This window comes from Grus americana, chromosome 4 (genome assembly GCF_028858705.1).
Source record: "Grus americana isolate bGruAme1 chromosome 4, bGruAme1.mat, whole genome shotgun sequence".
NCBI classification, from domain to species: Eukaryota; Metazoa; Chordata; class Aves; order Gruiformes; family Gruidae; genus Grus; species Grus americana.
This window is the reverse complement of record NC_072855.1, coordinates 43,107,010-43,132,443: the sequence shown is the minus strand read 5'-3', so window position 1 is coordinate 43,132,443 and position 25,434 is coordinate 43,107,010.

The window sequence follows — 25,434 nt, the reverse complement described above, 5'->3', positions numbered from 1 at the left end:
CCTACGTTACACAACAGACTTTCTCCTGACCTGCTTGTGAAACCCAACAGGCTGCTTTCTGACTGGAGACGAAAAAAAGGCATCCTTCTTTGCCCAATTTGCCCACTTGCTTTTCTCTTTCTTTCCACCACAGGCAGACTACTTGCTTTTCTTGAAAAAGTCCACTATGCAGGAAAAATATGAATATCTCTGAAAAAAACATGAGTTCTTAGATTTGTAACCACACAAATCTACGCTCGATCCACTGCGGTGAGGCCTGTCTGCTCTCTAGAAGGTTATTCTCTTTTCTTGTTAAAAATTATGGCCACATACGAAAGTACAATAACGACAAACACTTCAGGCAAAGCCATACATAAAACTCATTATTTCTAAGTCTTTATTTTAATATTTGTAAGTTTTCACTTGTCATCCCAGATTTTGTAACAGAAAAGAAGTATCTGAGAATACTGTTCTTACTAAAAACAGATGAATGATATTTTCTTGATATTTACGAAGTGTCATTTAAGAAAGAAAAAAAATACTTAGAGAACAATCTAATCATGCCAATAAATGATTGTTAGTGATAAATATACTCTGCTAATGATAAATATACAGAACAACAAATAATGTTGACGTTATTGCTGAAAAAGTTTTTTCACTGGAAAATTATAACATTTTCATTTTAAAATTGTAACATCTGTCTTGCATAAGAAAGACTGAATAATAGAGAAAGATAGTGGAGAATTACAAAGGAAAAATAGAAGTGGATATTAATAGGCTTGAAAAAATACTGTTATAGTGGCTCTTATTTTGATTTTGTTTCCCATGAATCCCAGGGTAGTATTTGAAGATATAATTCATTTCCCACAAATACCATTATAGATTTTGTTGTTTATTTTAAATGGAAGCCAGCCTGCCAGGTGCTATTGTAAAAATAATGGTTTGACGGCATTTTTTGTGTTTCTCTGTTCGATTAGGCACACCGCAGGTTAACGGAGGGTACCCCAAAGAGGAGTCCGGGGGCTGGGAGGTACCACGTAGAGTGCAGGTAATAACGATACTGCCTGTCCTGAAAAAGGGCACAGGATCTTTGTTACTGGTAAACGTCATCATGGTGGGTTCTTGGGCAGATATGGGTATTTGGTAGTTGTTCCTTATTAGAAATATCATGCCAGCATCTTACTGCTCCAGAAGTCAGGGAACTGATCTGCTGCAGTTCAGCCTGCCAGCCAAGAGGTGAGTTGGCTTTTACTTTTTCCTTATTTATCTTATTCCATACTCTTACTTGTACAGAATAAGAAAGATAAACTCCAGCTGCACACTCTCATATCATGATTCCTTACTAGGAATCTTAAATAAGATTTATCTGTTCTAGCCAGTCTCCTTGCTGGCAGAATCTATTTCTACGTTAAAGTGGACACCTGAGTAATAAGAAGGGTTTCCTGAAGTTTATGAAGTCATGCACTACATGGAAAGACGGTGAAATGTACTTTGTGTTAGCTGACTGGGGAAACCGGTGGGAAGTCAGCAGGACTGAGGTCTACACGGGTAGGGCAAAGTAATCCCAAGGATTTGTTCCCTTGGCATTCCATGTTAGCTTTTCCTATGATGCCATGGGGCGCGCTGGAAAGCTGTGGCAGAGTATGAATTTGGGCCCAATGGTGCTGAAGGCAGTGCTGTTGACCGAATGCTGGACGTGACGCCAAGGTGCCCTGGCCTCTTTCTGCATGAGGTGGCTTCCACAAGGGCCTCAGGCAAGCTCCTCCTGGAGTTACTTGGCATTTGGATGAGGATCACAGAATTTGGTGTGAAACAATAATCGTGGACAAACAGTTTGCATTTGTTTAGGCAAAAGGGCTACTTATTTCAACAGGCCATGACAAAATACAGATTTTTTTTTTTTCTCTTTAAATAGTATTTTCATGCATATATTGATCACAGCTATTGCATACGTTCATCAAGTTTATTCTAGGAAATGAGAGCAAGTTTTTACAATATTCCTCACTTACAGGAAATAGTCAAAATCACATCTCTAGAACAATTTTCTGGTAGTAAAATGATCTTTTCACTGAATCTTTTTTATTTTCCCTTTAGAATAATTTTGGTTTAAAAAAGCCTCATTTTCTGATGCAGTAGTCAAATGCCAGTCATGTTCTGGATTGTCCCTTGGCAGAATATTTTCTCTTGTAGGAACAGGACTCAAACGAATAAAGCTTTCTAGAACAACTTGGCTGAGCTCAGGGGTGAAGGACACGCACACCCCCACCCCCCCGGCTTTGCAGGTGGGCTGCCTCTAGGCTTGCAGAAGAAAGCCTCAGCTCTGCTGAAGAATGTGCGTGGGGTGAGGTCCTCTGATTTTGGCGTAGCTGATGAACGAAACTTTTTCTTTCTGCAGACAGTTCCAAGCCTGGCTGTGGAACTAGCGGGGAAGCAAGGAACCTGAGCATTCAGCTCATGGCAGCCTTACCAGAACTGAAGACTGTTGTTGGTTCATCTTTTTTGCCAAAAAAAGGAAGGAATAACAGGCTTATTTCAAAAATAGCCTGTGAGTCAATATGCTTCAGCTCAGTATCCCCGAGACACAATTTTCTGGAGATACGTGTTTGTTTTGCTATTGTACATTATTCTGTCAGAGAAAAAAGTATTTCAGAAAAGAGCAGTTATTTTCTGACGATCCCAGCCTGATACTCAACAGTTATTTTACTCTGTTCTCTACTTTTAAAGAGTTCTATATCAGTTAATTATAAATATCTATATAAAAGTCCATATATTGTCATTTGAAAATGCAGTCTTTTTTGTGGCACTCATTCCACTAGCAAGACATAAAATATTAACAGTCTGAGCAGTTTCCAATTGCTTTCTTGGCTTTAAAATCATGTTTTTAATTTCTGAGTAAGAGGAAGAAAATGAGTGTAAGTGAATTTTGTTTTTTTTAAAAAAAAAAAAGTCAAGGAAGCCATAGGAGGTTCCTAATACGATTATTCTGACATTTTTTTGCCTCATAATCTATTATTACCATCTACTGGTTGTTCATTCACCTCTTGCAACTTGAAAGTGTCCTTGAGATCTGTAACTTTATGTAGATGCCAGTCTGCCAATTCTGTGCTCTTTAAAGTGAAAAGTCTTAAACGCTGTTTTTCATTTATGCCAAGAGCTGAGCCGCATGGGGAGTAAAAGTCAGGAAATAACAGAACTTTAAAGGATATGAAAGAATAGAATTGCCTTTGATTTCACACTAAAAATTAGGACTTGAGTTTTGTATGATCTGGGATCCATGGTAGGGGTATGGGCCATGGGGTTCAGGCCAGAAGAATAAAAGTAAGCTTTTTATTCCTAAGAAAATTATGTAGTAGAAAAAGAAAATACATATTGGGATTGCTTTCAGCTTTCTGAGGAGCTCCATCCTGAATGAGCAGCAGCGGGAACTAAAGGGCTGGGAGCAGAGAGACGCACAAACCAGCGAGAGGTATAGCTGTGGTCCCCTGCAGCTCTCCTGCAGCCTGGGTGTGGGGAGGGGTTCTGAGAAACCGGGAAGGCACTACAAAGGCTTTATTTGTTCTTGTTCACTCCCTGTCAGTCTGACCTTTGAAACAACTGCTTTCCTCATGTAGCCTGACTTAACTGAAAAATTGAATGGCCCCATATAGAGCTCAGACTGCTTGCAGACAAATTATAAACTTAGATTTATCAACTCAAACACAACCTGATTAATAAAATTATATTACTGTTACAGGTCCTGTTTCTGGAGCCTGAGCTGCATTAAAATTCAGAGGACATGACTTGGGACTGGTATCAAGGAAATAAGTTGGAATACTTCTGTAGAAGCTCTTTGCAGACTGAAATTTACAATATCATTCTGATTTTCTAACCATCAGAAAGGTCAGTAATGACTTTGAAGTTACTGATATACACACTGAAATTCAGCTCTTAAACCACCCCCTTAAAAGCTTATTTTAGTCTTGACAAGGGTGTGTTTAAGTTGTTTTCATTCTTACAGGCTTATTGCAAAAGCCTGGTTATTGTCATCTGACATATATAGAAAGGTCAGTCAATGTTTGTAATTAAGAAAGATAAGCATTTATCCAAGCAGATTACTTGTACCTTGTTTACAGTAGGAAGGTAAAAGCACTTTCCAGAAGGACCAAAAAAACCCCACCCCCCCAAAACCCCCACCAAAACACTAGATTGTAAAATATTTCTCTCTCCTACAATTGCCATCTACCAATTCTAAAGAAAATTGGCATGGTCATCTACTTACACTGAAGCGGTGCCTGAAACAGAAGGCAGCTTTCTCTCCATTACTCATTACTCATTACTCATCTTAAAAGAGCCTTGTACAGAGTTAAATAAATGAAAAGGGTCAAATATTTCTGTAGGCTCTATTTCATTTAAATAACCTTCCAAAATGGCTTTCTTTACCATATCTAAACTGCTGACTCCATTTTTATATTCAGCAGTAATAAATGAAAACTGTAATGTACAGTTTTACACATTCAACCACAGTGACTGCGTGACTGAGAGACCAGCTCTTCCCACCACTCGGTATAGAGGAGTATTTCATTGACACACAGCATGACTTTGCACATGTAAATGGAAGAATCCATTACAAATATCAGTAAAGATGACCTTAAAATAGCGCATATTGGGAATTCATGTGTTCATAGACATGGTCATATGAAAATATATGTGTATGTCACTGTCTTGCGCACAATACGCAGCATGAACACCTAATTTATGGAGCTCTGTATGCATGACTGCTTATATTCACCCAGCTTTCATCTCCTCCCTTTTGCTGTGCCCTCTGATCCATCTCTGCTTTACTTCAAACATTATACTGCTTGGATGAGCCTCACAAAACTTTCTTGAAGAGTAAAATAACTCATAATAAACAATACAATACAATACAATAACGACTACATAGAAAACCAGAGTAGTTTTCCTTGTTCATTTTCCACATGCAGTTTGTTTAAATCTAAAGTGTATGGAAAGAAATATATGGTCCGTAACCTCAGTGTCCAGAAAGCTACAAAATAAATAAACCTTGATTGTAGACCAGGGCATAATCTTTCACTTGCATTCTGTTGCCAAAATATGCCACAATATCATTTAGAAGATGAAAGTTTGCTGAAACATTTTGCAATACCTAGTTGAACTACTGTGATTAAAAAAAAAAAAAAAATCTAGTAAAACCTCAAAACTTACATTTCATTTCCATAATTTGAGATTTTACTTAATTTTAAATTTACTTAATTTTTCAGTTTTTAAAATTTAACAGATTAAAACAAACCTCAGAACTGATATGACACATTTGATTTTGGATTGGTGGAAACATTTGATGGATAGACTAATTTCTACTTTTCTCTTTGGCCTTTGTGATTTTTTTTATCTTGGTTTGTTTAACTTCCAATTTCATGGATGATAAAAAGCATTTTCTTGAGAAAGAGATCTGAGTTGGACATAACATCATGTATGAAAACCTGTAAACTGTATATGATGGAGTCCAAAAGAAGATAGTAGGGAAATAGCATTGGAATAGATGCAATAAGTTTTGTTGCGCTGGGTCACATGAACTCTGCCAAATCAGCGTTCTAGAGGGAAAAAAATAAAAAAGGAAAAAGGGAAAGAGGAGAAGAGAAGCAAAAAGAGACAGCAGTGCTGTAACACGTATTGACTGACAAAGAGAGTAAACCGACTTGTCTTTTTGTCATGTTCACAGGGAAGAGCTGCAAGCCAGAGCTGCCTTGTACATCCAGGCCAGCAGACCGAACATACACACCAGTTACAAGGCGGGAGAGTAGCCAGGATCCTTATTCCTGTGTTTCTGTACACCATAATTTTTTTAAAATCAGGGAACATGCAAATAACCTTGACTGGTGCTGTCATGTCCCAGTGACCTACATATTTTCCATTGTCTTTGATTCTGCTGAGTTGTTCTACCCTTCCCAGAGCACCGCAAATCAATAAGTATTGGTTAAACAGTTGATCATTTTGCAAATACCATTTGTGACAAAACAGAATCAGACCTTCAAATCTGCCAGGGTAACAGGTAGCAATTCACTCAGAGTACCCAAAAGACTGATGCTGTGGCTATTTCTTCACACTTTCTTACTCCGGTTGCCAAAGTTGTTATTTTCTGATTGACCTCACTGAACCGCCACAGTTCTTTCCTGCTTTAATTAAAGCAGTTTTAAATGGCCCTCTGTGGCCCTCTGTAGACCAGATCTTCCCTAGCTGCAACTTGATATAACAGGCTTGTCTTGATCCAGATGGAGCTTTATCATCTGCATCAACTGAGGATCTGATGGCTTCAAGTCAGACACTGTCATACTGCCCGTGTAAGTGCTACTAAGACAAGAGGACAATTTGCGTAAGTAAGGGATGCAGGATATGCATCTTTGATTATAAGCCCTGTTGTAGAGGTAATCATCTCTGTGGTTTTGTTGATGTTATTTTGTCTGAAAAGTATTACATACCTGCTGCTGTGCAGATTTACCTCATGTATGTAAGCACATAAAGGAATCTTATTTATTGCTAATAATCCTTCCTTTCTCCCTCAAGTAGAACTGCAAACTTGTATAATCACAGTGGCTAAATAACAAAACAACAACAAAACAACAACAACAACAACAACAACAAAACAAAACCAAAAACAAACAAACAAAAACCCCAAACAAACAAAAAAGAAGATTCAATTGCTGGACCTTTTTATTAACCAAAAGTAAGGGACAGTTTACATTCCTATCTCTAAATCAGATAAGACTTAAGATAATTTATAGGAGCACAGAATAACTACAAGTTATTTTTAAGGTATGTCAGACTATAGCGTAAATATTTATACACACACAGTCTCTTATCTCCTATGAGAGTTTCCAGGGGTTACTATTAAAAGCTAACAGGGAGGATGACTGCAGGAAGCTCTTTGACTTTACTTCTAGTAGGTCTGGTGTGACCATCAGGGTGCAAAAAAGGTGAAACCTGAGCTGACCCAATTAGGAAGTTTCTGAGCTCAGTGCACAAGTGCTCGGGCCAGCACACTGCAGGGTCCTGCCCCGTAAATTAGTGAAGGCAGAGGCAGCCTGATGGGAGTGGTAGACAGTCTGATGGGAGTCAAAGAGAAAGGTATGACAGAATAGGGACAACTTGCTGAGCAGGGGAATCGTGTGCTCACTGGAGAGAGGTGGGTCTCGACCCCTTGAGGTCTGGCTGTTGGAGAAGTGCAGTCGATGCCGGAGCTCCACCACCAAAACAGCCAGGAGCCAAGGAGAGGAGAAGGTCCACACTGGTACATTTTGGCAAGAGCCAGCTGAGACTCCAGGGCTGTGTCAGACCAGGGAAATGGAGGATAAAGGCCAGAGAAGGTGTTGGTTTAAGGTAGTGAACATCACAGAGATCTCAGGGAATGCCATTTCATTTGCACTATCCATCAGTCTCCTAAGACAGGCTCTCCTGAAGTTGAGAGAAAAAGGATACAAAAGCAATTTAATAATCAACACTTATTAGTAACTTTAAACTTGTCCTTACCCACATACTATTTCTTTGATCATATTTTTAATGTCGTTCCTTTTCTTGAATTAGTTCACTTTTTATCTTTTATGGCAGTGATATGTCAAGGGCTAACTTCAATACAAGAAAGGAGTGACTTCTCACAGAACAGTTCACTAGATATGTCAAGAACCGTAATAAAAATGTTTAAACAGTGTAATAGATCACAGGTTGGAAATAACTCCAATATTTGGTGATGTTATAAGCAGGAGGCAGAGGCTTGAGCAATTTTTCAGTGGGAGTGAGAAGATGCTTCAAATTTGCATTACTTGTCTAGAAGATTGCCCACTGACACAGCCCGACATTTATTTCTTAGATAATCTTTAAAAACAAACTTGTCAGAAACACAAATGTTTTATGGCAATGTAACATCATTAATAAGGAATGCCAATTATTGAGGTTATTTTGTTATTTACTTTGAAAGAGAAAAAAATGAACACATTCATTCTGGATCACAATTAGAGATGGGCTGAATAATTACATCTATTAACAGCAGCCAACCCATGGTTGTCAGGAGAAATTATTGTTAGCTCATTTTCTCTCTGCTTTGCCCCATGTCTGTCAGTCTTTGATTTTCTCACCAGTTAGGTCCTCTAAACACTATGAAGTAAAAGGTATCGTTTTCTCATAACTCCACATCACTCTTCATTTCAAAATCTAACTTAAAACCTTAACTTCCCATGCCTGATTTCAGTTTGCATTATCAAAATTGCATTATCAAAATACTTGTGAAGAACTAGCCAAGGAGAGCTGATGAAAACAAAACAAACAAAAAGTAGTATTTCCAAGGGAGTGGGTTGGTATTGATTGATTGGTGATACATATTTATGTTCAGTGTGGTCTCATTTCTCTATTTGCTTTTTTTTTCCCTGTACAAAAGTTTTGCATCTATGGTAAAACTAGTAAATTTGGAGCATAATGAGAGGCAAAGAAGTGATAATTGAGAGAGTAAGAAGGAAGGGGTTTGCAAAAAGCTCTGATTCAGCACATTCACACCCTCAGTTAAGATGTGAAAATTCACAGGAAAATTATTTTGACTCCTTCCACAAATCTTCAACAGAACTTGGAATTTTAAAATGCATATATAATGCTTTGGCTATGTTTATATATCGAAAGAAAAAAAATTAATACAATTTGCAGATCAACATGTGGGAAAGCAAACATTATTTTCTATGCTTCTTTATATTCATCCCGTAGTTTTGTCTGTTTTTATTTAAGATGCTAAAGACTTTAAGCACTAGAATGTAATATATGGGTACAATGGACAGTATAAGCATATTAGCATAATTAGAAATATGCGTATACTGTAAGTTAAAGCTCTAATGATGGTGCAGCACCAGCCTGAGGCTAAATCTTCTTTTGTTATACTTGGTGTTCAACAGACAACACTGGTTACTTCGTAATAAGCAAGCCTCTCCAGCTATTACTGCATTTCAGCGGACAAACTCATTGACTGTGTAAAGAAGTTGGTTCATAAGTGGGATTATTCTGAAAATTATCTACATGGCAGAATGCAATATTTCTACATTATTTAACTGACTAAATATTCCCAAGTGTTTCTGGAATTATAAATCAGGGATATATAATTCTTCTTTAATGTAGAAATAGTAATTTAACATCGTTCCCATTCTAGTGTGATCTTTATTGTTACCAGTGAAATCATATCCTTCCTACTATGCTGTCTTATTTCTATACATTTATCTATCTCTTATGTAGTCTCATGCAGGGCAAGAGAGCTGACATTGAAGATTAAGGGGTTAAACTCAGAGAAGCCTCACAAAAGCCAGTCTTTCATCTCACAAAGTTATAGAAAATGAAGTCAAAAGTGTCACAAACATGTGGATCTTTTTGGCACAAAAGAGAGAGAGAAAAATCTCAAATCTGCATTTTCGAGAGTTGCATTCTGAGAAGCAAAAATGCTGGAGAAAACTCAGGAAGGAGACTTGATGACAGGAAAAAGGCAGGGAAAATAAAAAACGCATCAGCCTTGGCGGTGGCAAGGAATGTATTTGCATGAATAATCCTAGGTTTTAATCACTTTTTTTGCTGCCCATCTCACAGTTAGTTCAAGCCAGTCTTGTAAAAACTCTGAGAAAATATCTACTCAGTCAGACCTCACAAAACAGAGGAATAAAGATGGCATTTTCAGGGAATTCATCTGGACTATGAGAGAACAACGCACATCCTACTCTTCCAGCACAAGAGACCCGAACCCATACTATTGTCATCCTATGGCAGTGCCTTTACTCCTTAATTCAGGTATTCTTGAGGTGTGAGTCTTAATTTTTTATACTTACATTTAATAAGTGCATATTCACTAAGTCAGAATGACAGTTTGCTTGTCCCTCCCTAAAAGAGAGGATTTGAGTATTTGTTGTTCTCCTGTACATTTCAGTGTGCTACGCATAGCATGGAGATGCTTGAGGGTAATTGAACCAGAGAGACTGGTTCAAGCCTCAGAAATAGCAATAATTACATTTTAAATCCCAGTATCTCTGTTGAATTTCCCAACCATTTTGCTATTGAATGGACAAGCACAATTAATTTTTTTTAATTTTTTTTTTTAATGGCAAGTATTCTTAGTTGAGGTCTACAGCTTTGGAAAATAGTAGATTATGAGCTGTGGTTGTGGTTATGAATCAGAAGCAGAGCTAAACGTATAATTTCTCAGATAGCTCTTACCAATGGCGCATAGGAAACACTGACATCGTCAGCATTTCTAAAACATCCCATTTAGGCTGTTCTATACCTTTGTGGTCTCCATACTCCAGTGCCTGTATTTCCCTGTGCAGAGAAGTGGGTGATTCATTTATGCATTGTATCTCATGCCTGGAGGTAGTTTTTTGTCCACTGAATAGGTTTGGAATGAAAAATAAATATTTGGTAATAAAAGGAGAAATCATAGAAGAAAAAAAGTGCTTCGTAGATTTTTCTTTCCCTGTACTTTGTTTAAAAGTGGATTTTGGTCTTGTATTAACTTTCATTATGACAGAAAAAATATTGGATCTGATAAATTGAACTAGAAAGGTGAGGGTTAATCTGTTTGATAGTGGGTAACTCTGAGACCTACAGAAAAGACACTCCCTTTAAGAGAGAATATATTTTATTACAGAGAAGCAAAGGAACATAGAGATTTCTTTTGGAAATCCCAGCTTTTCTAAAGCAAGGCAAATAAGCTACAGAGACACTATCTGTGGGCAGAGGTGTCTTCTAAACATCCAAGAAAGACAAGTCAAACTGGATTTTTCTGAAATGACTATGGCAATTGTGATTAAATAGAACATTTAAAAATAGTAAGAAAGTTTTATTTTTTTGGTAGAAAAACATTAAAGATATTACACCAGCACTGCTATGGATGTCTTAAACCACCCTGAGTCAGGGGATTTTAAACTTATCTTCATTTCAGTGCTTTTCTGTGGCTATGACTTTGCTGCTGGGGATACTAATAGAGTGAAAAAGACTTTAACTGTCTTTAAAAGATTCATCTGGACAAATCTTATCCTCTCCAAAATCAATTACTACATTCCCTATTGTCTACTGAATAATACATAAGTGCACCAAATGGAATTCCATTGATGTCTGGTGATTTCTTTATTCCCATGAAAGAGATTTTATATTTTGCTTCTTTAACAGCTCATGATTTGTCTTAACAAATAGATTGTTTCTTAGTCCCCAACGAGTCTTTATAAACAACTCTGGCCTCTCTGGCCACACACTTCTATCCTTATCTATTGCTACAGCAGCACATTAACATGCTCAAACAATGGTTCATAGACACGGTGTCGCAGCAGAAGTGCTTTTATGTGGTTTGGTTGAAAGCTTTTCTCTCAGGAATAATCATATTCCTAGCCATTAAGAAGAAAGAAAAAGAAATTAAATTCATTGCAGCTGTATTGAGATACAAATGAAAAAATTGAAGAGGGCGGCTGTTCAATTTCAGTAGGTGTTTGTCTCCAATAATATGTAAATTCGGCTTCACTAAAGCCCACATTTTCCATAAATTACTACCCCGTCTTATGGCAGAAGTAGATTCTTCAGACTTTTCCTGGTACCTGGTTAACCCATTCTGTCTCATGGGAATTTCTAAGGATATCACCGAGTCTCTCTCTTTTTTTTTTCTTTTTTTTCTTTTTTTTTTCTTTTTTTTTTCTTTTTTTTCTTTTTTTTCTTTTTTCTTTTTTCTTTTTTCTTTTTTTCTTTTTTTTTTTTTTTGATGTAGAGAAGCCCTGAATAACCACAATCTATGCACCCCCAACACTGAAGAAAAGGTTAATGTTCAGTTGGTTTTTAGACTAATCTGTAAATGGTAATCAGATGTCCCACTGCTGGTGACATGGTATTTGAACCAGGTCCCAGAAGATTTCACAACATCCAAGCTAGACACCTCACTAACTACACAGTAATACCAATGGACATCAAAATGATGCTGAAAATATCACACCAGTCAGGAAGGTAAGCTAGCTAAAGAAAAACAGTGAAGACAGAGGAGTGCCTCAAATCCCAGCTTGTCCCAGAATTTCAACACCTACCTTTAGCCTGTGGGAGAGCTATATTCACTTTCCTCCTCTGTCTAAGCTGATCTGAATACACACCCTCTTCCCCAGGGATTCACGTCTGTTAGTGGCATAGAGATGTGTGCCACCCGTGCATCTCCCTTTCTTCAGCACACAGTACCTCACCGGAGCCCCGGGCATCCTAGTCTTTCTTTTTAAGTGAGCAGTTGTTCAGATTTGGGTACTGTAGGCGTTTATATATTCCAATCTGCACCTTTTCTTTGAAAACTCAATTAAAAATTTTGGAGCGCTGTCTGGTATAAAAGAAGAAAAAAATTATAAAACTGTCATTCTAACAATAAAAGTTATAATACATCTATAGACAATCTTAAGAATGCGTATGGACTGGAATACAGACTCAGTTAAAACATTAGAAGAGACTATGGAAGAGTAATTCTGATGGTGTGATTCAACTGAAAAAAATAAAAAAAAAATGATAGCTTGATTTGGTCCTATAGTAGGTCCACATTGGGTGGTTAAATTATTTTTGACAAATAGTTTACAAAAGTTCTCCTGTGTACATTCCGTTTATGGCCCAATACCAAGCTTTCATTAAGAATGATTTTACACCTATGTAGAATAGGAGTTTTAAAAACCTTCTGTTTCTCTCATGTCTTACATCTACTCCGTAAAGGTGTAAATAATATAAAGAGTCAGGGAATGTAATTTTAGTTATGTATGCTATATAAAAGGGAGAAGAGGTGTTCATTTGTATATTGCATGTTTCCCGTTCTAGCATAAATATTTACAAATATTTCAACGTTTAGAAATCAGTGTTCTACAACTGGAATTAAAACTACAGTGGAAGACTTTTTCTTTTTTTTTTTTTTTTTATTTTATTTTATTATTTCAGCCTATATATATATATATATATATATATATATATATATATATATGGAAAGATGTTTGGAAGACAGTTCTGAGTCCAGTGTAACATAGTTATATCCTGTAGATGACCTTGTCAAATCCAGGTAAGATTTACTTTTTGAATTATAACTCACTTATAACTTTTGACTCATAGCTCTTTTAGGTTAGATCTTAAGGGGGTTTGTGAACATCATACCTGAATAATTTGACAGATGTCTGGTTAACACATAAAAAAATTATAGAGGCATGCATAGAGACAATGAATACTTTCCATATTTTCTTCCTTTTGTTATGTAAAAAATTAATCCAAAACTAGATGTTTAAATGGAGGTTTTCAGAGTCTGAAAAGCAGAGTTAGGACTGTCATTTTTTAGATCATATTTCAATACACTTTTATTTGTACAACGTTGAGGCAAAAAATGAACAAATAATGAGGAATTAATCACCTCTTTCAAGAAAATATTATTTGGTCTCCTTTTCCCCTATTAAGAAGCTTCCAAGCAAAATTGCTAAACATGATTTGGCTATTGTTTCAGTGACGTGATAATATTTGTTCAACAAAATTTATTTTGTAGTAAGATTTGAATTGGAACATAAAATAACCATAAATGCAGATTGAAGGAGAACAGTTAGATGTCAATAGAAGCAGTAAGAGATATTTTTTAATAAGATTTTAAAAGTTTTACTAGAATTTAACGGTTTTTTAATTCATGGCCATTAGTACTTTTTCTTGCAATTGGTTATATTTTAGTGCAAATTCTATAGATGCAATAAATTTAGATCAGGATTCTTAAAAAAGTGCAAAAAGCCAAGCATCTAAGAAAGTCAGAGTTGTTCATTGTTTAAGAAAAGCAAGCAATTTGAAGGCAACCACTGCTTATTTTTGAAAGCACTGCATCATCAACAGCATCATATCTTATCTTTGAAAGCATCGTGCAATTCTGACAAATAGCCAAAGAAGTGTTAATTCAAAGGTCTACGTCATCCAAAAACTTGGCTCACAGATGGATCTCAGTTCTGGTTTGAGAAGTGCTACTTTGTCCTTGGGCTCCCTTTTGGACTGAAGCAACTGGTTTCCTTCAGGGAAAAATCCAGGTGTTGGTCTAGTGACAGTTCACTAGAGATCCTTCCTAATACGAGAGATGGATATGAGAGCCTGTGGCAGGAGCTCTTTCCCTCTGACCTTCACAGGTCTCCAAAGATAGTCCAACAGGCCTTTGACTCACACATGTGTCCATAGAAGTACCTCGTGTCACACCTGTAGCACGAAGTGGAGTAAACCCTTGATTTCATGCTATATAGTACTACACCACTTCCTTCTTGTCGATTTAAATGCTTTATATAATTCAAATGGGCAGAAGATTAGATGAAGCTCTCATCCCACACATTGACCTAATAATTGTGATCTATGGTACAGGCAGTAAGCACGCGCTTGAACAACTAGAAGAGTGGGAAGCCCAGTGAGGAAATAGTCAGACTGACATCTAATGGTGCCTGGATTGCAAACCAGCCACAGGAACCGCAACAGCTAGCACTCTAAATCTGACATCTTCTGCTTCCACATGTGTTACCAATGTAATCCTCTCATGGCTGCAGCAAGGCCCATGGGGCTATTCTCTCTTTGCATAATTTTTCTGTATTAAGACTTACGATACTTATCAGATGTATTGAACTTATAACTATTAAGAGCTTGTTAATAGCTCACTAGAGTGATGTTCTGTAAGAATTTAGCAGAATTATTATTTATTACAGTGATGAAAAATCCTTGATAACGCAATTTATAAAATAGTCAAAGCATTGTCTCTGAGTGGTGTGTAAAAAACAGTGCCAATAATTAAATCCGAAAGATGGCTATCGGAAAACTTAACAAGTTGGGTAATTTGCAGCTCCTCGTTAAGTGAAACCCTTGATTAACATTTCTCAGTTAGCTGCCAAGTACATTTATAAGGTTCATTAAGAGAGGCCATTTAGAATAAGAATACACTGATCAGCAAGTTGGAGAGAGAAGCATAGAATATATTTTTTTAAATTTTTTATTTCCCTCACAACCAGATGCTAGCAACAATGCAGTATGTTTCGGAAAAGTTACAGCAGATATGGAACAACTCCTCCCATCAATACATATGTGTGAATATACACATAAGAGATTATCTAGCTGCTATGTCTTTGTTAAGCATCAGCAAGATGTTGCTATAAAATTTGCAAATTTCAATAATGGTTCACTGGAAAAAGATTATACCAGTGCAGTTATCACCCCAGCAACATAAGAAAACAAGTCTAACTTCTTGGATCAGATTTAGAAAACAGGCGCGCAACTTGATATGCAATCTATGTATTATGTCTATAATTTATCTGTCAATGAATAAGAGAACTGGTCTGTTTTTAAAATAAACATTCATAAAACAACTAAGGGTAAATTTCCATTACTTCAGCTCTCCCATTACTGCTGTTAATAATTTCACCTCTAACCAGATTTGTATTGATTTCAGGATGAAAATAAACATATCCTTCCTCTATATTTAGTTAAAAGTATACAAGTTCTTTGTATTCAAACTGCAGAAAGCAACTTTAATATACTTATCTGTAGATACACTAAAGCACATTTCTAACTGTACCTCTTTTAAGTACACTTTGTGTCATTCACCTGTGCTAGAGATTTAATTTTAATGAAACTGTCTTCATTGATTACAACAAGCATGCTAGTAGTTTTAGTATTTTTCATTGAAAACTGAAAGTCATAACATTTTCGCACTGTAAATGAATGCACAGGTCTTACAGTGAATTGCTTATGTGATAAGGAAATGGTGTTAGTCCAGAGCCTCTCTCAAATGAGATTCAAGAAAACAAGTTTTTCTTCCAAAGCAAAATTAATGAAAACCTGTAAAGTGAAGAGCTGCTTTACTGTAGTTCTATTTTGTTTCTTTAATGCATGGAAATAATTACTATAGAAAATATTAATACCATAAAATAGCCTTTCGAGAGGCTGTTTTACCATTCACCACTGTGCCTGTTGAAGGAGTTGAACACAAACACAAGCTTTCCCCACACACAACTGTTTTATCTATGGATTTTCTGAATGAGTGCAGGGGTTCTTAGGAAACATCTATTAAGGCTGGGCTTAACTGATCAGAATGACACTGATGCTGCCATGCTACAAATTTTATTTAACTGGCCCAAGTATGAGACAGAGCTAAATATGCAACCTGCACATTTTGATGTGATGTTTTCAAGTCAAACTAAATGAAAGGAAACTTACAATTGAATTCAAGTGTTAAGCAAGAATTAAGGAAATTAATAAATGATTTCATAATATTAAGAGCAAATTATGGGGTTTTTTTCTGAAAGGACATAATTGTTTACAGCCTACAACAACATTTCAACACAGCACACATCTGCAAGGAAAACATTCTTGCAGTTTTAGGCTGAGTTAAGCCTCACAGGACAGCGCGCGGCTGATGGGGATCGGGGATTTGTACTGCGACTCACCATGTGCTTCATGTGCTCAACTGAAATGTGTGTCTGACTATGCAAAGTTTTTCCTGTATTTCAGGGTCAGCGTTGAACTGAACAGCTGAACTGAAGGTGGTATGGCCTGACGGGTTCAAACGGACGAGCAGTAATCGTGGTTGAGAGGTGGTTTAAGAAGCTGCTGCTTCCGAATGACGAACTCTCACCTGGTTGACCAGAGTAACTGGGATTAGCACACGCTGATAGTCAAATGTGGATTCATCCCATGGAAAAGTCTGGGAGCTACAGCAAACTCTCCCAGCCACCGAGCCAAGCTTTCAGGTTCTGCTAAGAAAGCCTTTACAAAACAAAATTCCCCCCCCTAGTATTGACTGCTATGAAAAGACATAGTTTTCACAAAGAGGTCAGTTGTGGAAATGGAAAAAAAGCAGAGAGTTATAAAATCCAGATGTAAAAATCTGCATTTGAGAGCATAGGAGCGACGCGTCACATGAAAAATTTGGTTTTGAGCAGGACAGGGGAACCGAAGACAATATGGCTGTTGTGTAATGCACACTCCCTGTCTCCGAGGACATAATTAAGGAGTTGTATAACAAAACTGAAAGACTTGTAAAACACAGCCGGAGATCCAATTTGTGGATAATTGCCATCACTGTGGAGGACCTATGAGGCAGCATGATTTGCTTCATAACAGAGCTTTTACGAGGCTTGTTTGGAGCAGAAATTTCTCCCGACCCTATTGGCACAAGGAACAAACACATGTCTTTCCTATACTTGAAGCCATAAAGTACTGGTAAACAGCTCTGCAATTATTTATACTAGGGCTGAACCTTGACTGAAGAGCCTGTGCACCTTGGAGGAGAGGAAGAAAATATTCCCAGGTTCAAGCCTGTAAATCTTTCATGCTTCTAAATGTGATGTTTTGTGAGGCAGTCTGAAAGAGGCACTGTCTTGAAGCTGATGAAGTGCTGTGATAAAGGATTCGCTTCCTATGTATCTAGGAGCAAAATCTGAACAATAATTATTTCAAAGGCTTGAAAGTATCTGGTGTATAATTCTGCCAAGAAGAATATGATGAAATTCAAAAAGTTGAAAAATTCTTTTTTTCATTTCCCTGTAAGGGAGGAATCACTGACATCTCAAATACAGCAAAACTCAATGAATACATATGGGAACTGACTAAAATCTGGGAAGAGTATTATGAGAAAATAACAAATGTGCAAGGATTAGAATCATGTAGCTGGATGCTGGTAAAAAATTATCCTGTTGACTTAGTTATTACATACTGCTTTTGCATACTTTCATTTGTGGAGCTGCAATTATATTTTTAAATATTTATATAAAAAGATATTAATATATAAATATATAAACAGGTAAATATAGAAAATAACTTACGTTTAAAGAGTAATTTTTATCAAGATATTATTTTACTTAGTTAATATTTTATTTTAATGTAAAACTAAGTTCCAATATAAAAATAACATTTCCTGAAGAAATGTTATTTTTATTTTATTTAAAGCAACTTCATTAAAAACTAAGACCTTCAATAAAAAATGGATGTATTAATTGAACAATGCATTATAGTTAGCTAAGTATGCCGAATCATATCCTAACACCAATGTATTTAGATAGGTTGATTCTACTACTGAGATTTTATGGGTTTTCTAAGTTTATTTTTGGTGTGAAAACATACAGGCAAATTCCTACTTAGCTTTCCAGTTTTCTGTTCATTGGAATGGAGTTTGTAAAAATTACTTACAGAAGAGTGGATCTTTTCCCAGGGTTTAAAAAAAAAAAAAAAAGCATTTAGTGCTAATCTGGGTTGTTATATTTTCTCATCTATATCTCTGTATTTTCTCTCAGTACAGTTTTGGGGTTTTTTTAAAGGTTTCAGAAATCTTGCTTTCCATCAGCTTTGATGAACTATTGCATTTCCCATAACCTTTTTGCAGTTCTTGGCAATACAGACTGAAAGACTGGTACTTGTATTACTTTATATATTTGTAAAAGTGTTTCAAATAGAAAACACCAAGGCTGTTCAGATTATAAAAAACGATCTACTTTTCGCTTTCAATTAATAGTAGCTATTTTGAACTCGTTGGTATAAATTTCAGGGTATGGGGTAAATAGATCATTCTCTGTTTATGAACCCTTATGTAGAGCTTATGTAGAGTCAATTTTACTTTTAGATGTGAACATGAAGATATGAATAATGTTCAGTGAGAATACTTGCAGGATGAAGAACTGCTTAGTGCTAGTGAGGATAGCAAAATTAAGCCATGGAACTGAACTGAAAATCTTACACTGAGAACCACTTTTATTCATCAAGTAATCAAATTGTTCTTGATATAAACTCATGCACTAGTAAGGAGAACTAGTAAGAACTCCTCATTAAGTAGTTGCTTATTTGTGACAGCTACACCATGGATCTTCTAAGAGGTTTTTTGTTATACGAGTCTAACTTGAAACCTGGCGTAAAGGAATAAGCATCTATTTAAAAGAAAGTCATATATTATTTATCATGAACTGGTATTAACTATGAAATCAAGCTGACTTCATGGGAATAAATGAAAATCTTTATATTAATGCATCACTACATTAGGAAATGAAGGGTTTGATCTTCAGTATATATTAGAAGAGACCTAAAAGTACTGAGATACTATAGCAGGAGTTAAGTGGAATTTTGTCTGAGTGGTGTCTGAGCTTCGATATCCTGTTAGAGATCAGCATTTAAATCTCTTTTCAAGAGATGAATAGTATGGGTTTGAACTTCGCTATCCGGAAAACAGAACTAAATGCCAGTCTTCCAGACGCTGTATGAAAACTCCAACAGATGGAGAAAAGCTAGGCAAGAAGTGTTCATCTAAGGCTTCTGACTTTTGTGCGTAAACCAGGTACTTTGCTGCTCAGCACTCGAGACTAAGGCCCAGACCCAAGTGTCTTGGTATGTGACAGTCTGAAGTGGCAAAAACTGCTTTACCAGAGATTGTTTAATGCCTGGAGGTTTTTAGAATCAGTTTTGAATTTGGGTGGCCAAGGTCTGGGTTAAATGGGACTTGAAAATTATTTAAGAGGATAGGAATGGGGAAATACCCCCCCAAACTATCCAGAATTGCAGATTCTGGAAGTACTAAAGTGCATGAGTAATTGTACTCATTGTTTTTAGAGAACAACAGAATTACGCTTGTGCACGGATGCTTTATGGCTAAGATTTCTTGTATCCTCATGATTTTAAGGAGTCTTTAGATGAAGGTCTGACTTGGAAAAAGGAAAAATAATGCACATTTTCACCCAAGAGCTAACACATTCCTGGCTCTGAAATTCTGTGTCAGGTCAGATTCCACACTTCAGATAGTTCATGTGTGACAGTTACTTTTATCTCAAAATCTGGGTTTTTTCCTTAAAATGCTATGTTCTATTACCTTCCAGACTAGAAAAGCTTTAAAATTAACTGTGTAGCATCCTTCTGCTTTCTTTGTTCAGTTATGTCATCATTGCATTTTGGCACTCGAGAAGGAAAAGATTGGCATCTGTTATGTAATACTTGCTCTTTTATTCTGCCAAGTGCTATAAAATCAAATTGCTAATAGCTCTGGCTTTAGGAGTTCATGCTTCGGTAATGATATTGCTATCCCTGTAACAATGTTATAATACCACCTGTGATAAACTTTTACTGTAAAGGAACAAATATTTCATCATTTTTGATATAGATAAGAATATTCATGTACTTCTGACAGATTACTGTAGTTGATGAGCTTCTCAAATTTCCATCTTTCTGTCCAATTTCATTTTTATTCCAATTCCACCAGAGTGTTCATGTTTTAACAAAACCTGAAAAAAACATCCTTTACTACATGTGTTTGTCATAAATCTGTTTGTCAGATTGGGCATCTTTATATGTACATCCTATTTTTCAAGAAGATATTTTTCACTTGAATTAACTCACCTACTTAAACACCAATTCTGTATCTCATTTATTTATTTATTTATTTCATGTGTGTGATGACATTTACCATCCAGAGTTATGTCCTTTAAATGGACTGTGCACATTGGCATACTTTGAATTACACATAGCAGAAATACAATTTCTTCATCTTTTCTGGCAGGGAAGTTTTTGCACACTTTTTTTTCCCACTTTGCTGGTATACCTCTCTCTGGTCAGATGTTCTGTGGGAAGGTAGTTTTGGTTTTCACACCAGATGTGATGTCAGTAAATTATGAAATTGCAATGATTTTTACATATGGAGAGGAAGGACACCAGCATGTCTTCCTTCTGACAAATTTTCTCCTGCAGAACAAGGCGGCACATACGGAATCTGAAAGCTGTACCCTGCTAATGCAGGAAAGCTTTGTGGAAAAGGGAGAACGCAATGTTTCTTTTAAACAGCAAAAATGTAGCTTTTCAATTCTTTGTGTTTAAAAAAAGAATATGATTTTGTAACATTAAAAAATTATGCTGTCCTTCAATTAAGTATGAAGTTTTCCTGTCAGAAAAAAAAAATGAAAATAATTGTGAATGAAAAGATCCTTCAGCACAGATACATGAAACTTGTTTTTATCTATATCCATTGTTAGCTTTTCCATCACCAGTCTCTAAATATTACATCCTCCTTATCTTGGGTTTATCACATTCCCAGTGGTTGACATTTTACAAAGGCATCCCCTGGCGCTACACATATCTCTGAAAATCATGAAAACTATATTTTTTTTTTCCCCAGAGAGTTCTGAAGGCAAAACTGCAAAATGAAGGCTCTCTACATAGTTTAGCTAATTTTAAATTAGGAATGTGATTCTTTTCTTAAACTCATATGAACTAAAATGGCCGTGTGCATTATGGATGCTGATTGTTAAATGGAAACACATGTTCCAATGTCAAATAAACTTCCTGTAATAAGGCACATTCCGACTTCCTGAAACTCAATTATGTTTTCATTTGACTTTCATTATAACCAATTTTTACTATCTGTCTCTTTATGCATACAGTTTTTATTTTTGTTATTATTTTAATGTGTTATACTACTTGCCATTATGTTAATTTCCATTCTTATTGCTATGTAATTGTAATTTTAATCAAATAATTGTAGTCTTAATTCTAACTAAAAGATCATGAATTAATTTCCCTGGTTTTACAGGCGATGCGGTAAAAGGGAAGCCTTGGCTTGAATCACTTACAGCTCTGACTTTAACCCAGCACATCAACACTATCCCACCGTGACGCCCATCTTGTCGTTGGGTGGTTCTTGGGTCGTGCCTGTGACAGTCTACGGGAAAGATGGAGAGCCTGCCAGTGCTACTGAACCCAGAAGCAGTATGCCTGACGCATCTCATGTCATTTACTCCAGAAGAGCTGTGAAAACAAGCTGAACACCACAGGCGGTGGCCATTTGCAAGGAAATTGCAACATCGGGCTTTTCTGACAGTGGACAGCAACACAACATTTTGGTTATGCCAATGCATGCCAAAGAATAAGAGCTTATTAAGGTGAGGACACCTTTATCTTTTCAGGAGGGGAGTGGCCATCTGACTCTCAGCATTAACAGAATTATATTTGACTGGAAGATTATAATAGAGAGAGTCAATATTGTTTCTAGTTAAGAAAGGTACAGTGATTGCAACAAAATCATGATGTTTTCTCTGGGGTTTAGGTTAAAAAATACGTTTTCTATGTCAGAAAGCTTGTGCTTCATTAATGTTTAGAATACTGACTTTTTAAAGCTAGCCAGCTGAATGAGTATTGAAGAAAATATAGGTATTTGTTCAAAGGTTTATGTAGCTATTCTCTGTCTCCACATCCATGGTGCCTCCTGCCAGCCATAACTAGAAGGGACTGGCAGTCATACTGGCATGGTCTGCTGTTCATGGAGGCTGAAGAATAGAGCAAAGAGACTTTCTGCCCTCCTTTACATCAGCAAAAATGCCCTTGCAAAATTGCTAAAGGAACAGACCCCTTTACTTACTCCCCCCCATCTTCACCCCCCGCAATGCCTATCCATTCATGGTGTTTTAAGCTAGTAGGCAAGCAATTCCCACACCTTTTTCTTCTGGGCTGGAAGCCTATCTAAATCACCCAGCTGTGAATCAAACCTCTGATCTCAACCTCTAAACCTACTTGTCTTACCAGAACAGATCCAGCTGCTTCTTTTTCCTCTGTAAGAATCCATAAATTCTGTTACATAGATACATTAAAAGCTGCAAGACTCTTCCAAAAGTTGACATAACTTAGTTTTACCTCTTAAAATACAACTGAAATACCAAAAGGCACAAAGCCTCAAGAAAAGGTTTTAACAGCTGGATAGAATAAGATATAAAATATATAAGATTTGTTTAATCAACATCAGCACCATGAACTGGTGACAGGACCTTTTCAAGAAGAGAAGTAACATAACCTGTCTTCATACCCGACATCTTGGGCCTTTTCAAAATTGCACCACTTAGACCAGAGCAAACCTGAATTGAAATGAAAGTGCTCTTTGTAGAAGTGGCTTTTGGGGGATAGTTTGGCATATGCTGCTTCACAAAATACACTAAATATTTCAAGATCATCACTAAAATTAAGCAACACCATTCTCATAACAGGAAAAATAGTCTTCTTTTATATCTCCTTGTGTTGTCCTTTTTCAGCCTTAAATATCAGGAAGAGTGTTTGTGGCACTGGAGTATAGTCGTAATGACCACGTGAGATTCTTAAATGCTTCAGCTGCGCACTGACATTTAATCACCTACAAAAGCCGTTTATTGTTCCTCATAGTCCTGCAATAAATCCATAAAGATTAGTAGTAACTGTTAGTTCTACTATTTTCATGTACTAACATTGATTGCTCTCTTGATATTCGTACAAGTGAGAGTTAAATCATGTAAAAATCTGTGTCTGGTGAAAGCTCAAGGTGGGTTTCGTGCTTTGGGTTTTTTTGGGTTGTTGTTTGTTTGTTTCCATTTACTTTATACCTCTCATCTCTGTGGTTTCAAGAGACAATTAGATGTTATGTGGGCAGACTGGCCTTGCTCTGAAAATCTAACTACATATTCTAACTTGGGAAATTCAACACTAATGAAGTTAGCATTTTGTTATTGCTTTTAACGAAGCCAGGAATTTGTAAGCCCATGCAAATTAGTAGTAGTAGCTGCTATTGCTGTCTGCTTTCCATGCCTCTGCCACTCACATACTTTTAGAGACAGATTATTTTATATTTTTCTACATGTAATTAAAATGAAATCTCCAATGATTTAAGCATTTTAGGAATAATATTGCTATTACTAATATTAAGACAGTAGCAGCCTTTTAATAAACAAATTAAGCCTTCTTCTCTAATAAGAGACCTCTGTTTTTAATCTGAAGTCTGCATATGAGGGAGGAGAAGAGTTACTCCTGATACCTCCACCCTCACCATTATGATATTTGAATAGATGGAGGTCTTTAGGATTTGCCTTCTCTAACAGAGGTCTTTTCTGTTTCCCAATAGCTTTAATTTTGTCTCTCTGGTTTTATGGCTATTCCTCAGTAAAACTCCAGTCCTTTTATCCTCCTACTTTATTGGCAAGCACATTCCCATTTCTTTCTCTTTGTCAGCCCAGCTCCCTGCATCTTTTCTGTCATGCTCTCCCATGAGCTTCACCTAAATCCCTTTTATGACACCAAACATTTTTTTCCTTTGTAATTGTGTTTCTTCCTTGCATGCCTATTGATGACATTGACGACTTCTTTATCTGACAGCATTTGGAAAGCTGTCATCATCACATGCTCTGAGATATGCATTATGATGCTATTGTGCAGCTGCTTCTTCCTCTAGTCTTCTCCAAAATCCTGAGATGGCTTTTGCCCTTAGAAACACATTCATAATTTTATACATTTTCTCTGTAGAAAGTAACCTCAATTCAGTACACATGGGACAGCGTGCTTAAAAAGCACTCTGTCACTCCACGTAGAAATATATAGGGAACAGCGCAACTATGTTAGCGTGGGCTAGTAGGGCCGTCCTGGAAAGTAGCCCTGGACCTTTTTTCTGGCATAAGATAAGGCATAAGTGGCACTGAATAATGTCATGTAAAATGTTAGAGTAATAGCTGTTCAGATTTGTGACTACTTTTCTACCTTGTCTCATGACCAAAGTGACAGGACTTTTTCCCATCCAGCATGATCCTGCTCCCGCTGAAATTATAACTCATAGAGTGCAGAGAGGGAACAATTCATGCTTTTTGGGTTTTTGCTTTTTTTTTCTTCTCAATTGTCATGGCTTTTTGAACAGTCTTGTTTAATACTTCAGCTGATTTCAAAGACTAGGGGCCACATAAGTTCTTCAGAACAATGCTAGTTTTAAAAGACTGCACTTGACTGGAGGTTTGTAAACCAAATAATGACTTGTACAACAACAGTGTTTTAAGAGCAATTAAAGCATCACCTTCATTTTGCTGCTTCTGTTTTTTACTAATGTTTATAATCTTATTAGCTATCAAGAACAATATGTATGAACAATTTTAGGAAATAGGTTTTTCTTTAAAGCGTCTGACACAGAGCTTAAAGTTGAAACTTCAGTCTTGTAATTTGAAATAGGTTTTTTGTGATTTCATTTTGCTACTGTTCTTTTCAAAGAGATACAAAGGAATCTCAGCCACAGAGCACTTACTCCCTGGACTCTCAGACCAAAAACTGCCACATGCACTCATAAGCATTCAGTTTGTAAACATGGGGAAAAAAAAAACATCAGCTACACATTCAGCCCAACAGTAGACATCTCAAGTGGCCAGCCAGCCTGCCAGAGAGTGGATCATCCTGCAGCAGATGGACCATAAACTGAAGCATGTTTACAGATTGAAGTCACTCCAGGTGAGCTGCAAGGGGTATCTCCCAGCACTACCAACAAACACCATACATGCTGAAATCAAAGATGAAGCAGTCCAACAGTGAGAGTGGGCTGGTTTATATCACTCAGACAAAGCTTTGTATGGGTTTTTTTGTTGTTTGCCTAGTGCTTTGGTAGATTTTTCTGGTTGCAGTTTGTAATACTTCTCACTGTAAAGCCTGTCAGAT